At 45.1% G+C, this 17,259-nt stretch overlaps 1 protein-coding gene across 1 annotated transcript in view; it reads left to right on the forward strand.

The window, feature by feature from the left end:
- The window catches only part of SHCBP1 (SHC binding and spindle associated 1), a 255,291-nt gene that overhangs the window by 99,954 nt on the left and 138,078 nt on the right, over positions 1–17,259 (forward strand). The gene's annotated exons all lie outside the window — the stretch shown is intronic.

The raw sequence follows: 17,259 nt of genomic DNA on the forward strand, positions 1-17,259 counted from the left end.
CTTTTTTTCAGTAGGAAAAGGAAGATCTGGAATATGTTTGAAAATGTCACCCTTTATGTCTTTAGTTGCTGTTGTAATTAATGTGGGAGAATGGCAAACAGAGAGGAAAGAATACTGCCCGCAAAGTCCTGTGTGAGATGATGAACGCTTGCCTCTGATAAAAATAGGTAGAAAAGGATTGTTCACGATAAAATTGAGGTGAAAAAAGCTGCAGAGTGCTTAAAGAAATAAAAGAGGGTGTCTTCTTCTTGTGCTCTCATCCCTTCCTCGCAGGCTTGCCCAGATCCTTCTCTAGGCTTGCATGGACTCTGCTCAAGACTTGGATGTTTGTAGTGGCTGTTTCCCAGGTGCAGGATGGCCGGGGCTATCATATGCAAGACTTCATCACGTTTGACCTTCGATTGGACGATGGGGTTCCTTAAATTAACTTCTGTTGCTTAACTTCTCAAATAGTAGCCCAAAGCCTTGAACGTTTTTGTGGACTCACATGAAATACATCTCTGCTTTACCACACATTGACCATGGCGTGGGTCATAAACAGTAAGTTTGTTCCAGGCTTCTGTTCCACACTTCCGTGCTCACTTTGTCGCGGAGCATGTTACTGCTTGGGTGGCTGTTGTGGTTGGGTTTCCCTTATTTTCGTTTTTCTGGACTGTTAATAATTTACACAGTGTTTATACCCATAAAAATTACTATTCCTATGAGTCTTCCTAGTTTCTTTGTTAATGCTAAACTGTCCCAAGGTAGCTAGTTAGTAAAAAAACAGTTTGGTCTGGTATTCCCGGGCAAAGGAAAACCCATCTAAAGATGTTTATTTTCCTTTGCATTTGGAGAAAAAACAGAGCTTCTCATGAAGCTGGGTGCATGTTAGATAATCCAGTATTTTGCTTCCAGTGGATTAGCACTGGGAAGAAAAGATATTGCAGCAAAGAATGATGCCCCACTTCGTTCATTTTAGCTGATATTCAGCTCCATGAAAAGAAGGAATTGGTCCCGCCCAGCTGTTTAATTACAAAGTATTTTGAAAGTCATCCTCGTTCTTATTACAAACCTCACTGTTTGAAGTGTTGCAGCATTTCTCTTTTGCAGCAACTTCCCTGTTTTAGCCTATAGCAAACATCAGATAATGCAGGAATGGTGCTGAATTCTAATTGATTTCTTGGTCTGTGATGATTTGCCAGTCTTGCCGAACAGTCTTGATGGGCTGGACTGTACAGTAAGGGCCACTGTCACCCAGAGGAATGTCTGAAGGAAACCTTCATGGTTTTATCTCTTGCCTGCTGGCTTGGAATTTTGTTACGTCTTCTTGTGAATGGGTTTGAAATCAGTCCGCTCCTATTCAGGTCACGTTCGTCTTTTCTGTAAAAGAGGCCACTGGGATATATTGAAAAATGTGTATGGTTTAACTAGGATTAACCCGAATAACCTATTTTTTCTCATTGTTAATACCACTGAGGTTTTACTTGACTGTTTTATCATATAAATTCTGCTGAATGCTTCTGTACAGCCATGTGTTTCATTCATTAGCATGGTTTGACTGTGCTGTCTATATCATAGAGTACCTGTCCCACGCTGCAGGTGCGAGGGCTGCGATGGTCAGAGAGCTCTGAAAATGCCTTGACGGGCAGAGCTTTGGTGTCCCCTTAGAAGCAGAAATTAACTTTCTTTTGGCAACTGTATTGTGGTCTGTAACAAATTCCAGCTGGATTTTTATTTAATGCTGTATTGCTTGCGGTTCACAATATCTGTCACACCAAGGGCTGCTTTTGTTGGTGGGAGAGGGCCCGTTCCAAAGGTCTTTCTGTGCTGAGCAGGTTTGGGTGCAATATTTTCCACGGTGAACCCAAAGGGAATGCGAGGAGTGGAGTGATTTCAGTCTGTCACTTCAGCTCAAAATCCTGAGAATTTTAGTCTTTTTCCTCTTTTTAACTTGAGCAAATTAAAATAAGATTCTGAAACTGCCCCTGAGTTTGACCTGTCCAGCTGTATCATCTGCAGCTCATGTATCAGAGCGGCCATGGTGCCCTGTTTTTTAAACCTGACTCAAAGTACATTTGCAAATGGTTTCATAGGTTTTATCTGAAGCAAAATCTAAGATTATGATTCTGTAGTAGGTGGAGAGACCTCAGACTTTTCCTTAGAGGCCCTGGGAATTGATGTGTAGATGCTAAAGGAAAGAATAGTGGCCTTCATGAGTGTGAAAGGGCAGCACTGACCCTCTGTCTTGGTGGGCCAGAGGGTGGAAGGGTGAGAGCTGGTGTGACAGCCAATATGGAAATTAGGTTTTCATCGTCCTGCCTTCCCGCTTGCCATGCTCAGACTTTCCCATTGTGTTCAGGGCACCTACACCCCGTAAAAGTGTGTCAGCAATTGAAACTGGGGTCGATGGTTGATGCCCAAGCGCGTCCTTGGCTCTGTGACAGGGGAGCTCTAGTTACCTGGAACTCAGGAACACTTCACAGCAGTCCCTGCCATCCTGCTGCCCATTCGGAAGTGTTTCCAGGGTGATATATATTTTTAAACTGAATTGCTAGGTCAGGAGAGTTCGGGTTTGTTTTAAACAACAAAGCAAAAAAATTAATGTTGAAGGAAATATGGCATTTTGAAAATGTGACAATAAACAGCCTGCGAGCTCTGGGCATGAGGTTGTCAAGAGCAGGCTATGTAAGCAGCTTTGCCACTGGAGGAGTAGTGGAGCCTAATAATTTTTAATAGGCCCATAAATCTCTTCTATGATATGCAGCTACTGTAAACACTTCTTCTATATTTTTCCAAGCATTTATTTAGTGTTGTTAGCAGCATGGTTGCCCGAGCTAACCCTTTCCCTCCGAAGGAGTTGCCACCTTGCTGGAGGTGGCTGGAGGAAGTGGAGTGTGGACAGGACAGGGGCAGGAGGGTGAGCTCTCAGGTGGAAAAGCCACGTCCAGCCCTGGCTTAGACGAATTCCTACCTTACCCTGTGTAACAGGGCTTGAGTTTCAGAAAACTCTGGAACTGAGAGGATGAAGTCTGCAACAGATCTGTGTCAGAGCGTGCTGTGCTGGGGGACTGTGAGTGCCTCCTGGCTTTGGGGGGATCTGGGATCCAGAACAGAATTGTTGACTTCCTCATAATGAGAAAACGTAAAGCCTACCTCGCTGCGGCGATTCTCCATTCGAGCTTAGGCTGGTGGGTGTAATAATCTTGATTTGCTAAAGACATGAGCTGCATAAAGTATGACAGCCCTCAGCCCTAGCAAGATGCGTTGTCTCCTGGGATGTGCCCTGGGCGTATTTCAGTAATGATTGGATGGATAGACCTGCTGTGCGTGAGTGACTTTTTTACACCTACAGGAAGAGTTGGTGCGTGTGTCATGCCGGGCTACTCTGGCGCTGTTTATACATCAGGGGCTTGGGAGCTGGGTAGACAACGAGGAACAGGGCAGGCGAAAGAATGTTTTTCTACTACGGGTTTATCTTTTTTTAAAAAAATACTTTTGTAAAAATGGTGAGCCCAGGTGTCCTGCTCCCTGAAATTACTTTTGTTACATGTTAAATATGAGACTGTGAAAAGACATTTTACTTAAGGTGCTGCACTGTGTGTACGCAGCATGCATAGGGAGTCCCTTCAACCACGCTTGGCTTGAGCTGCCCCTTGAGTGAGGCCTGAAAGCCAAGCAGAAAACCTACTCACGCGTACAACGTGATTTGAGGCAGACTTGGAAGGAACAGCATCCTGCAGCGATACAGCCGTAGCTGTGCAGCTCCATGCAGAGGCACCACCTGAAGCAGCTGCCTGAGGGAAGTGCACTGCCTTGGTGCTGGGGCTGTCGGTGGAAGGGAACAGCCGTTGTTTCAGTGCTCATTTGTAAGTGGTCCTGAAGTAGGACCGAGCGTCTATTGCTTTTGGGTCTCTGTAACCAATCTCATGGTGTAGCTGCCACTGTACGGGGTGCTGCGGGGCATGGGGCTGTCTCACAAGGTCCATTGGATCCACCAGAACGTGCTGTACCTTCCCCTGGCTGACACGTTCTGCAGCAAGCACTGGGAGCTGGTGGTGCTGTGTGGGATCTGTGCAGGCCTGCGCTGCGGGGAAAGGGCACCCGTGGTGCCAGGTGGTGTGTGCTTCCCTGCCAGCACAGCACTGGTGTCAGGGAACACAAGGAACGCAGGGCAGACCTGGGGTCTGAAATGTTAACAATGTGTTCTTCAGGCAACAAGTGACCTCGGCTGAAGCCTGGGTAAGCATATAAAAATAATACATTGTTTAAGAAGTTTTTTTCCATAGTGAAAAATCCAGCAAGATTACGCTTTTATATACTTCAAATACTTTGTAAAGAAATTAGGGCACTGTAATGCTCTCCACATCCTGACGTGTTCGAAACATTGGCGCTAGGAAGGGAATGCTTAGGTGAGGAGCCGTGGGAGTGCCATGGGGATGGCCATGGGCTTCAGAGGCAGGGCAAGGTGTCTGTTGCCACAGCAAAACAGCAGTGAGTTGTCGAAGCATTTGGCATTGGCTCAGCTCCTCTTCCAAATGGAAGCAAACTCTGAATTTCTTTTTCCCCAGCGGCCCAAAAGGCACAATGCAAGCTAAACCTGTTTCAGGTACTTTGGCCACCATCACGATTGCCAGGCTTCTTTATTATAATCACATCTGCTGCAGTGTAATTTCTAAAAGTAACAGCAATAATAACTCAGATGGTGACAAACTCTTAATTAAAATTCCTACAGAAGACTTGAGCTCTTAGCCGCTTCACTCTTCCTGCTGTCAGAGTGTACTGGAGTGCAACAGTTGGCTGAGATAAAGGTGACACACCCCGGTGACAGCACTGGGAGCTGAACACGCCCCAGATCTCTCCAGGTAAATGCACAGAGCTAATGGGGAAAGCAGTAAGCATTTCTGTCAAGTTTTTTGTTTTGATTTTACTGATTTTGAGGACGTTTTTAAGCTACGGGAGCAGCTAAGTAACCAATAAATATTCACAGTAAGCAGCTGTCTGGCCCTGGAAGATTGCCTTCTCCACCAGTGCTGAGAATAGGGAAGGAATATTGAGCAAAGGGAGAAAGAGGCAAGTGTGGAAAACCTCAAGAGGGACTGCAGTTGGCTCTTAGCCAATGTCATAGTAGAGTTATCAACACAGCTGAACTCCAGGCTTTCTTCTGGAGAGGGCAGGAGCTTTTACACTTAATTGGAAGCAGCATCTCAGTTGGAGGGTAGGATAGGAAGGAAACCTGCCTCTCTGGTGGTTACCCACCATTTTGTCCTGTAGAGCATTTTCTTCCTTTCTAGGACACAGTAAGAAAGAGGATGAAATGTTCCATTAGCTTGGCTCACGTGGCAGTTCCCATTTGCCCATGGAAATCAGGAACTGAAGCAGTCATGAACAATTTAAATCCACTGAGGTAGCGAGTTCCTTGGTGCTTAATTTTGCTCTGAAATTCATTTCAGATGCAAGCAGACTGGTAAACATGATGGTAACTGAGTTAGTCCAAGGAAGCTCTGGGGCTGCATGTGTCGCAGGAGGTGCAGAAGCGAATGCATGCAAATCCCTTCCTATATCAGGGTGGATTATCTTAATTATTGTCAAGCCTTCCAGGTTGTCTCTTTGTCTGGGTCTGCTAGGTGGGATTCCATGTGGGAAAGCCACTTCCATTAACTTCTGAGTCTGAGACTTGAACCAGTGCAGCACAGCGTGTTACATGTGAACATACACCTTTAGTAGTAGGAATCACTTTTTAAACTGGTGAAAAACATAACAAAAGAGTTGCTTTCTCAAGCATATATAAACATAAACTTTGTTATAATCCAAGTGTGCACATTAACTTGGATGAAAGATGTCTTGTGTCGCTTTGCCTTCAGTTCACAACAACAAGCATGTTTCCTTTGATATGACAATATTTTCTGCTCTGTAGGTTTATCAGGCAAGGTCAAAATCAAAATTCAACAAGCTGGGAGGGAAGGAGCTTTTCATCCCTCTATTTTCCCTTCTTTAGGAAGGGATTTGCTAGATGCTTTTAATAGCAAACTGGAAGAGCAGAATCTGCTCTGGTGCTGGAGATCCATTGGTGACTTTAGTAATGATCAGGTCTTGGGTCTTCTCCACACAGGAGCAGTGTTTGTCCATCGCTCTGGTATCAGATACGTGGTGTGCATTAATAGTGGCAAACATGATGGGAAGAAGAAAATAAGCAATGTTCTCTTCAAAGATATTGAGATCTCTCCAGCTCTCCTCTAGGATATGAAAGTCCACATCTGTATAGGTAATGCAAGTTCCCCTGGGATTCAGAAAACACACATTAAAGTGCCATTTTCTGTGAAATGAGCTTCTCAATTTTTCACAAGTCTGCTGCAGCGAGAGTGAGGATGATGCTCTGTGCAGTTCAGATTCCAATGTCTTTTTCTCCTGCATGGTGCCTCATGTGCTGCCCTTAGCTATCTGTGCTATGGCAGAAGTTCATCTGGCTGGCTAAGAGCTTCTTTGTAACTCAGGCTCACAGAAAGTGTTTTCAGGTACCTTTCCGCTCACTGGAATGCAAAGAGGTGAAATTCTTCCTCAAGCTGACATCAAAGCTAAGCTAGACATCAAGCTAGATCAAAAATGTTTAATGAAGAAGCTCATGGGTAAGCTATTAAAAGTGGAACAAAGTGGTCAGTGGCGGAGTTAAAGGACAGATAATCACATTCGTATGCTAATGTGGAGCTGTTTACTTGGGGGAAATAGAAACCCATCAGATTGTCTGAAGGTGCTATTAAAGTTCATGAATTCTTTCTGAAGATGAGAGATATTTCACATTTGAATGTAGTCAGATATTCATGAGAGGACTTCATTTGGGGGAGAAACCTGCTTTTAATAACAGCATACCTATTCAAGGGATAGCGGGCTGCCACTTGTGTACTGGAACAGCAGTGGTTTGCATCCTCTGAAAAAGGAAATATTCACATGTGTCTCTAAAGGCTCTGTACAGTGTCACCTGACAAAGACACAGCTCTAGGGTTTGGTTGTGGCATCTGTACACAGATTAGACTACTGCTGCACTGATACTGTTCCCAAAGAACTGGAAAGAAATGGAAACATACGCATTGCAGGAGCAGATAAAAGATGCCTGATGGGGAGAAGGGGCTGATTTCCTCTGATCAGATAGAGAGCAGAGCTGGATTAACATTCTAATGGTGGAACAGCAGCTGAATATAGTGCACATGTTTCATTGGGTTCCCTCGAGGTGTTCTGATCAGAGGCAATACTGTAGTGGCAAGTGCTAGGTTGTACTCTCAAAGGAGCAGCACAGCAGAATTCACATTTTATGGTTCTGTAACAAATTACTAACTTTTAACAGCCAGTGTGTAAAATGTTTTATCTCAATGAGAGCCAAAATAGAGAGTGGATGTTACAGATGGTGACATGCATGCTTTTGGAAAGATGATGAATGTCTCCAGCCCTAGCAGCAAAATGCTAGCTAATTAATTATTGTGCAGCGAGTTCCACTTTATGACACAGTAGACATTTGCAGAACTACTTTTGAATATTTTGATTCAAGAAACAATAGCTTTTAAGCACAGTATTTATTCACTGGGGGAAACTCTCCACTACCAACCAACCAGAATCTATGCACCGTGTGAGCTGCCTTCAAAGCTGCAGGTTAATAGTGAAGGGGAATCGTGGCTGGTACTGTCTGCCCGCGGGCAATTCTGAAATTCACTGGGAAGGTGAACTTCTTAGTGGGTCTGTGCGTGTGGCTGCAAACCGCCAGCCCCTGTGCTTTGGCCAGGCAGACTCTGCGCCGAGCCCAGTCATTCTGCAGGTGACCAATCTGGTGGCAGAGGAGGGATGACTGTTCTTTGGGCAGGTGAGGTATCCAAAGAGAGGAGACAAAGGGCAGAGGAATAATTAACATTTTTCTTTGCTTAGCAATATGTGTGTGTGTATATATATGTATATAAATTGTTCTAGCCAAATCATCAGGCAGAGCTAGGGGCCGTAAGGCTGGGGTGTGACCTGAGTCAGTATTAAGTGCTGTTAATGGAAATGGAGGCTGTGGAAGCGAGGGACCAGAAGATAAACGGGCAAGAGGTGGAACCGAGAAGAGAGGCAGCAGTGAGGGGCGGGTGCTGTGGCCCCTGTGCTGGCTAGGATGGGGCTGGGGGACAGGGCTTGCTGTAATTGCCTTAGAAATACAACAGCTAGTGCCAGCTTTAGCAGCAGCTTCTCCTCACTGTCAGTCCTCTCAGGATCCCTGTGGAGGCTGAAACAGCCTGACAGTAACAGCAGTGACTCAAACTGCAAGCTCATCTGGAGATCAACCATCTGCATTTGTCCTCAGTGAGGAATACGTAGGCTGCTTTGTGAAATACCGAGGCTGCCGCCTCCAGAGAGAGCATATTGGGTTTCACATATTGTTATAAACAGGGAGGGCTTGTTTGCTTTTGCTGGAAGTGTATTTTATCAGTCTGTTTGCTTTTCCTAATGGAAACAAATATTTTGAAGTGGTTAATTTATGAGAATAAATATTATTCATCAGGTTCCTAAACTCCCCAAGGTAAATAACATAGACATGGTAAAGGCCAGCTCTGTTATATTAATAATTGATGTTTGGCTTTCTCCTTGCTCAACTCTAATCTTTTCTTTCTGTTTTGTAAAAGTGCAATTAGAGCTGAATTACAGTAATCAATAGAGCAGCAGCATTTAGAAGCAGGGAGCATAAATAGAGGGAAGTTTTTTTGAGGTATGTTGCAAAAAATACCTTAATAAGATGGAATTTTAAATGATCGTACAGGAGATTAGATTATGATTGATACAGATGTTTTCAGAGGTTCTCTTTTTAACCAAAGCCAAGTCCTCACAATGGGACTGAAATGATTTCTTTTCCTCTTCTTTCTGCCACATCTCCTAGTCTGCCTGTATGCTAATGATGTAACTGGGAAAAAACAGCTCTCCTGGGCTTGTCCAGATGCCTGCCCTGTTTGTGGGGAGGGAGAAGAAGCAGAGGGGATGTGAGGGGAAGCAGGTCCTTCCTTTGTGAGGCTGGGTGGCAGCCGTGGGAGGCAGTGAGAATGAGTAATGTTCATGGACAGCTTGAAGGGGAACTCATGTGTCTTGGGGGGTGGGAAAAAAAAGACCCCCCCAAAATCCTCCAAGAAGGTTTTGGTTAACCATCCTGAATGCAGAGTGTTTCCGAGAGGAACAGCAACACAGCCCAGGCTTTGGTGCAGCAAAACGTGATAGAGAAGAAGAGGCCTTGGGAACTCAAAGCTGGGGTGCGTGGTGGGGCTCATGCTGAAAGGCATCTGTGAGCATCGCTGTGACTCTAAAGGGGAGCTTCTGTGCCCTTGGGACTTGGGCATCTTGAACAAAGATTGGTGATGTTCTTTGCCCTTTGTCCCTTCCTTCTTCCTTGCACACTGTTGTTAGTTCAGAATAGCCTTGTGCAGTGTGCGGGAAAGCCCTTTCTGCACCTCCCGTGTGCTGAGGGGCTGGCCGCAACAGCTGGCGTTAGGTTTGTGCCACGTTTCGGTGGTTGGTTTGGTTGCATCAGGCACAGAGCCTGTCGTGCAGTGTTCTCTTCCCCTGACATTGGGTTTACTCAAGGCTGAGGACTGGAATGGAGCTGTGGCCAGACTGGGGTGCCGGTTCTCACCAGGATCTATTCCAGCTTCTGTCCCCGTTGCTGGAGAGGAGCTGCTCTGGCAGCACAGGATACCGGACCCTCTCAGCTGGGCTGTCACAGGTAACTTCTACAGCACAGCAGCTTGCGGGGCAAGGAGTTTCTCTTGGTCCTGGCCCGCTGCCTTTGACCATGTTTCCAGAGCAGAGGCAGCAGTGCCCTCAATTTCTCACTTTGTTTACCCTGCATTGAGACAATTCCTGTTAATGGGAAGAGGCAGGAGATGCTGTATATTAATCGTACTTTGCAAAACAAGCATTAGGGACAATAGTTTTGCATCAGTTTAAAGACTTTTCCAGAAGTGACATCAGTTTAGGGTTAGGAACTCATTAAAGTGCTGTGGCCCACCTACACACCGCCCTGTCTGTGCTGTTTGGGAGGAGGGGAAGCGAGCAAATCAACAAACAAGTCATTCCTACAATAAATCTCTTCTGATTGAACTGGAGCACAGCACAGTATGCTACAGAAGAATTAATAAACCGGTGATAATAACAGAGGATGATTACATTGTGATGGGCAATAACAGCAAATAGGCCTTATCTTACGCTGTGAAATAGAAACTCATGGCCAAACAAATAAGTCCAGGTTCCCAGAGAGAGCATTTTCAGCAATCTATGGGCGATGACCCTCAAAATTGTGTATTCCAAAAAAATAATTAGTTTCAGAAGTGCAGCCTTGGCCCTCAGTGTGGCTGAGAATGAGGTGTTTGTGTTGCTCAATTGCACATGCGACCCATCATCAAATTCTTTTCCCGTGGAAAGATGCTCATGTTCGCAGCAGGATGCTGCTCAGAACCTGTTCACGTGTGAGTGTGTATGCTCTTGGCTCTTGCTTTCACCATTTGCTCTTCCTGCTTCTTCTTCATTCAGATAAATGATTACTTGTGTAATCAAGAGAATTTTAACCATTGAAAACGAATGGGTCTGTAACCTGTCAGGACTTCTCTGAATGAGCTGCACTCCCACAGGTTGACCCCACTTGGAGAGCTCTGTGCTTCAGTGTGTGGAGGGTGGGGACACGCTGGGTTTGCTTTCTCACACAGCCGCACATTTTGAACAGGAATGCACGCTCTTTGAGCACTGGAAAAAAAGGAATATTTTGGCAAATACTTGTTTTATTTTTGTAGAAGTGTAGATAGGTGTGTCAAAAGCCATGGCGATGGCAGTTTTGCGCTCCTGGTGCACAATATTACAGGCCGAGCTCACAAAGTGCTTGTGCAGGTACCTCACTTCCAGCAATGTTCAGATTATTCTGAGCTGTTAGTTTACTCGCTGTTTGAATTTATGCGCTCTAGTACTCCTGGGTTTAAAGAGACTTCAGTCTATGCTTAAAATGAAACATGTTTTGATTGTTTCTCATAGGGGATTATTGTCTGTCGTAATACTGGCTGTATTTGTCATGGAAGAGCTTAAACCCGAACCTTTTTGTGTGTCCCATTAAGAAGTGAGGTATGTCTCTGCTCCGTGCTTTTCATGCTCTGTAACCAAGTCCACTGAACTTGGACGAACACGACTTTCATGGAGTGTGTTCTTCTGTTCGTGTAGGATAGCTGCTTCTGAAAGTCACAGTGCTCTAACGCAAGGGAACCCGCTGGAGTGGAGCGTGGAGCTGATGCGGGAGAGTTTCAAGACTTTTCCAGAAGTGACATCAGTTTAGGGTTAGGAACTCATTAAAGTGCTGTGGCCCACCTACACACCGCCCCGTCTGTGCTGTTTAGGAGGAGGGGAAGCGAGCAAATCAACAAACAGGTCATTCCTACAATAAATCTCTTTGATTGAACTGGAGCACTGGAGCGGGAGAGTGCCGAGACCCGTCGCTGGGGGTCATGTCTGGTCATGGAGCTAAGCGTCCTTCAAACGCAGTGAACATTGCCCAGGAGAGCCAGGTACCGTGGGGAGCTGTAAGCACTGCAGCAGCCGTGCGGTGGAGGGGCAGGGGGCTGCGGGAGGACAAAGATGGCCCAGGTCTTTGTCCTCCCAAAGATGGAGCCAGGAGGAGGAGACCCTGGCTCCCTTTCTCCAGGTGCTCCTGACAGGGGGCATTGTCCTATGTTCCGTCCGGGGCTGGAGCTGCTCAGACTGGCAAAGGCACCGGCAGTGAGCTCAGCTGGGATTGTGCGTTTACAAGGAAGGGGAGCTCTCCTAGAACCTGGATCTACCCAGAGTTGATCCAGCAGGTGGTCAGCATCCATTGTTTTCCAGGCAGGAAGAATTCCATGTACATAAGCAACTATCACCCTTGATCCCTGTAGAGGCTTCACTAGAAACACTTCAGCTTCCAACCCGTGAAACAATCAACTCTCTGGTTAAATACGTGTTACCCATATCTGTCCGGCAGTTCCACCAGGCTGTTCCTTCCTCTGTTTGTGGCACATGCTGAAAACAGCGATGCAGGCTGGACGCAGCAGCTGCAGGATCAGCTGTGGAACAGCCATGACAGAGAGACTTGGGGCTGCAAAACTGGCGCTGGGAGATGTTCAACCGGGCTGTGGGCATTTGAGCTGACCCTTCTCTGGAACTGCAGCTCAAACCCCAGGGGAGCTGCACAGGGTGCAGCGCTGGAGGGTGCCAGAGGTGGAACGAGAGGAGAACGCTCCTGTGAAGTGGGAGGTGAAGTCAGACGCTTCTTAACATTCGCTCCCGTTTGGCAAAGCTGATTGTTGCCCTTCAGCTTTTCCCGATCAGTTTGTTCAGAAAAGACTCCTCCAAGTAAACCCCTACTGTCATTTATTCAAATTTCAGGCAGACACAGGAAATAAAACAATTATTAAAGAGAAAACTACGTCTGATACGCACATGGAGTTACCAGTTTATTGAAGACATCTTGTGCGTGCCAGTAAATACACAAATGTGCATCTCTGGAAACACATAGAAATGCATGGAGTTTTAAAGTGTAAAGGTGCGTGATAAAATTTTAAGCAAGCAGTACGTATTTATCACAAAGCAATTAAATATCTTGGTTTGTTTATTCCAAAATTAACTTGGCACATTAATTTAACATGAAAAGACTAATTTAATGAAGTCTTCAGAGAATTAGTATCTGCCCTTTGAATAAGTTATCTAAAATGCCATTTTATTATGCAAAGCTATGTAAAATAAATTGCATTTAAACAGCAGTTCACAAAGTAGCTTATCGTAACCTGATGTTCATAAAGGAATGACAGAAAAGACCCGGGCATCTCTGCTTAGCTTTCTGGATGGGAGAAATTAAGCAGAAATAGTCTTTCATTTGAAAATAGCTAATTTGACATGGAGATAATTATCTTGGTACTTTGAAATGTGATTAACTTTAATTATAGCCAGAAAAAAAAACCCCACAGGGAACAATGCAAACAAAATGTAAATGTGGGAGCGTGCGTGCGGACTGCTGCGTGTGTGATCCATGTGACACAGCAGGGCCGGGGGGTTCTGCAAGAGCAGCAAGCCTCTCGTGAAAATACGCAGCTGTCTCCTCACAGAAGAGATCCCTGTTTGCACACGCATCCACCCCTCGGTATGGTAGCAGCGTTGGCAGTGCTTGTGGGAAAGGACAGGCTTCTCAAGCTGTCTGAAGGCGTGTGCACATCCTCACCAGCTGTAGTTGGCACCCAACACACTGCAGATCCAGGATGTCCTTGCTTTGCCCACAAGCCACTGTACTTCTGGTGAGACAGGTGCGCTGAGCCCACCGAGGGGTGCAGAAGGGCTGCCTGAGCAAGCTCTGCCATGGGCAGTTTTCCTTTGCTGAGTCAGGAACACCACTGCTCCCTTCATTCCATCTCATAACAGAATTGAAGAATAAGAAGCGGTAGCGTTAAATACCTGATGTTATTCTACGTGGATGGAAGCCACCTGGAGTTTTGGCTTCCCTGAACTGCTCCACAGTGACTTCCACAAGTGACATCCACAAGTGACTCCGGTGCTTTGGGTTTGCTTTGTTTCATAAGCATTTCCCAGTAATTGTCATTGATTTAAACCAGGGATTGTTTTCCTCAGGAATGGTGACAGACAGATGCAGAAAGAGAAGGAACCAACACAGATTATTTTGTGGTTTTCATACCACAGGCGGTTCCCCAGAGCTGAGCAGGAAGAGGGTGTCCAGTGTCACAGCTGTCCTTGGCCACTGCTGCGCAGCTCACCGTGGCTTTCAATTAACAAATGCTGTTGTGTTGTTGTTCTGTGGAAAAGTGAGCAGGAATATATTTCTATAGATAGTGCATTATGCAAAGCTTTATACCTTTTTCCAAGGGATCTGGCCATTCTAACCATTCATTATTGACTATTGGAGGATAAATGGATTAATGTTTGTTTGTGTCTGCGTTCCTATCAGGCTGCTTTTGAGCAGGCAGTGCTGTGATTGCTGTTATGTTTTAGCCTCCCATGCTAAAGGGAGGTTTCCTTTAGCATGCTGAGGTTGGTTTCCTTGAGTAATTGCATTCTTTATGTTATTTTGTCAGTTTGGACTTTTTAAACGGAGTTGGTTAAGGGGCTTTTTGTTTTGTTTTGCCTAGATCCACGATGTACCTGTTGACTGGTGGTTTCACTTCCTGATTTTCTGTAATGTTGCTCTTTTCTTCTTTTCTTTATATCTTCTCTCTGAGAGCAAATCCCGCTGAGGATTTGCAGGCAGCAACGGTGACCCCAGCGCCTAGTGTGCTGTGAGGGTGCTGAGCACCTGCAGAAACACCCCGAGCCCATTTGGCACAGCCTTGGAATTTCTGTTCTGCCTGTGAACAGGGAAGAGGAAGCTGTATTTCTTGCCCACTTTGTTATTCTCTTCAGTAGATCTAATATTTGCAGAAAGGCTCGATTAGAGACAAATCTTTTCTAATTCCTTTGGATTTCATTGTAATAGTGTTAATCATGATGAATTCTTTCAGTACTTGGGAAAATCAATTGTCAATTAGCTTTTCTGGGGAATTACCCATTGTGGTTAGTTATCAGTTGGGCATTGTGGCTTTATTTGACAACTGTTATTAAAACAGGCAGTAATTTGCTTTTATTATAATCTATCTAAAAGCCAATGCAAGTTTCAAAAATAATGCAAGCTTTGGAATTATAATTAGAACATGTTTTATTAGGAATTGTTTTATAATGCAGTGTTGCTGTCTGGAATTAATTATTTTGTGTGAAGAAAATGTAATTGCTATATTATGTACAGATAGCTTACCTATTTTTTATCACAAATGCTTGAAGAATAATAACAGTATTAACAGGATGTGAATAAGTAGATAATCTTTCTGAGGTACATAGGCTTGATTAAATAAAGAATGGCTTAAAAAAATACTGTGTTTTCCAAACACTGGACCGGTTCCTATGCATTTGTGTTCACAGGTGAAGTCTTGTTCCTGCTGAATCTGGAGGCTGGTGCTGTGCCGCAGGCTTGGTCCGAAGCTTGTTCAGTCATTTTCTTAAGCAACACTGACCTCACTTTGCTAATTCTGCAGTGAAACAGCGCATTAGAGTGCCTCATTTTCCTGCTATTTTGATGAAAGGCTGCCCGTTGGCTAGAGTGGTTAAGCACTCAAGAAAGCCAGGAGTTGTCCCTCCTCTGAGTCTGCAGTCCTGGTGTCAAGCAGCCATCTGCCGCAGGCTTCTCCTGAGCCAGAGCTCAGCCTGGACCATGGTGTTTGAAAGCCACAGATGGGCCTGCCTCTAGGAATGTTCTATCCCACCTGCTAAATTACTGTATTTTTCTGCCTGCCTTTAACATATGGCCCCGGGATTTCTGTCAGTAACTTCTTGCTATACTATCCTCCTCTGATTTGTGCTCCATGAAACACGAGTTTTAAAGAATTTTCAGCTCAGGTCCATCACTGATCAAACGTATTCGCGCCCTGGGAGGATGGCAAGGAGCCAGCAGAACTATGAACCGCAGCACCCCATACGCTGAGCGGGCTGGTGGGGGACATCACCGCAGCCAGTGGTCAGCGTACCCATTCTGTTCTGCAAGTGACTGTGTTCTATTGCCATTCCTTACCAGACTGGTGTCGGTCTGCTGGAGTCAGAATGGTCCTGGGGGAAAGGATAACCTTCTCTACGGTACTGAAAGTCATGTCTGAATAGGAGATCTGCCCTACCAAAATTACCTTTCACAGCTGAACAAAAATGTGACTTTAAACCAATACGTCTGTAAAATCCTATGTACAAGTGTAAGCATTTATCAGGATGAGTGGGATGTATCACAGATCAGTGCAAAAATAGAACAGAAAGAAATTATGCTGCAGAGAGAGGGGTTTCTGTGCTTACACTGAAGGACATTAGTGAGGAGGCAGAGATTGCAGATGAGTGAGTGACAAGCTCATCTTGGCCTAAATAAAATATGAACCAAGAATAATGAAAACACCAAGGCTTATGTTCTCGGAGTGAGTTGGAAGTTTTATCAAAAACTACAATTAGTTGTCAAAAACATCCCTAAGCCATGACTTGTTGTGCAGTTTGGAGACTTCAAAGCAGCATGTCACTCAGGGATATGCAGTGCCGCGCTACTGGGATGCCGCCTATAAGATAATGGTAATGGCAGTCTTTAAGATCCTTAGATGAAAGTGCCTTCATAAACATGAGTTAAATGAGTTGCTAAAAATAATTCTAGTCAAGGACTTCAGTATTACTTTATTGTTGTGATTGACTTCAAAACAGAAACATGAACAGATAAATGTAGATGTTGCCATGAGCCGCACAGGAAACAAGAATGGCTTTGCAGTGGAGACTAAAGGATGTGTGATAGAGACCAAATGTGAAACGGTTGGATTTTTTTTCGTGAAGAACAAACTGATACCAATAAAACTAATTAGACCAGAAAATGGAAAAAATGGTCTGTTGTCCAAACAAATACAAATCAGTCAAAAATCACTCCCTCAAAGCTCACTTGGGTACTGACAGTGAAAGAGCAGCACACAAGGAGCTGCTGAAAATATGAACAGATTCTCTCTTACCTGGGCAAAACCTACTGCTGGTGGATCAGTGATGAGCGAAAGATAGCCGAGAACCACAGAATGAGTCCGTTTCTGTTGCTTTCAAGCTCTGTGGAAGGTGAATGGGAAGGACAATGGCTTAAATATCACAAACACGATGGGAAGAAATGCAGTCGCAGAGTGAAGAGGTTTTCCGCTGCAGGTTGCTAAGCCTTCCCACCAACAGTGCAGAGGCTGTAACTCTGGCTGTGCCAGTTCAGGGGAGCCTGGGCAAACAGGAACTTGTGGTTCATCACTGTTCGTGGTGCATTTGTTTTGCGACTTAAGGCTGCAGCCTCACAGCCCCTGTCAGTTTGGTTGGAAAACCAGACAGCAGTTGGCTGTGGTGCAGCCTCAGGTCACACTCCTCCCATTAGGGAGTCTGACAACCTTCACTGTAAAAAAGTGGTTTAAGGTGTTCAGATGAAACATCATGGTTTTAATTTGTTTGTAGTTGTGGTACCAAACCATGAGTGGTTTCAGAGAGCTGAGGCTGTTAACCCTTTCCCTTATTTCTCAAGTTCTAGTCAATCCAGAGTATTTTCCAAGATGTGCTGTTGTTCAGGGAGCAGCGAAACGCATTTCTTATGTACTGCACAGAATTAACTGGTCGCGTTGGTTTGTACTGGCAGGATCAAGACCATTTAGAAGACCTACTTCAGGAGGAACCTTCTTCAGAACGGAGTAG

Source organism: Cuculus canorus, chromosome 13, assembly GCF_017976375.1.
Source record: "Cuculus canorus isolate bCucCan1 chromosome 13, bCucCan1.pri, whole genome shotgun sequence".
In the NCBI taxonomy this organism is placed as follows: Eukaryota; Metazoa; Chordata; class Aves; order Cuculiformes; family Cuculidae; genus Cuculus; species Cuculus canorus.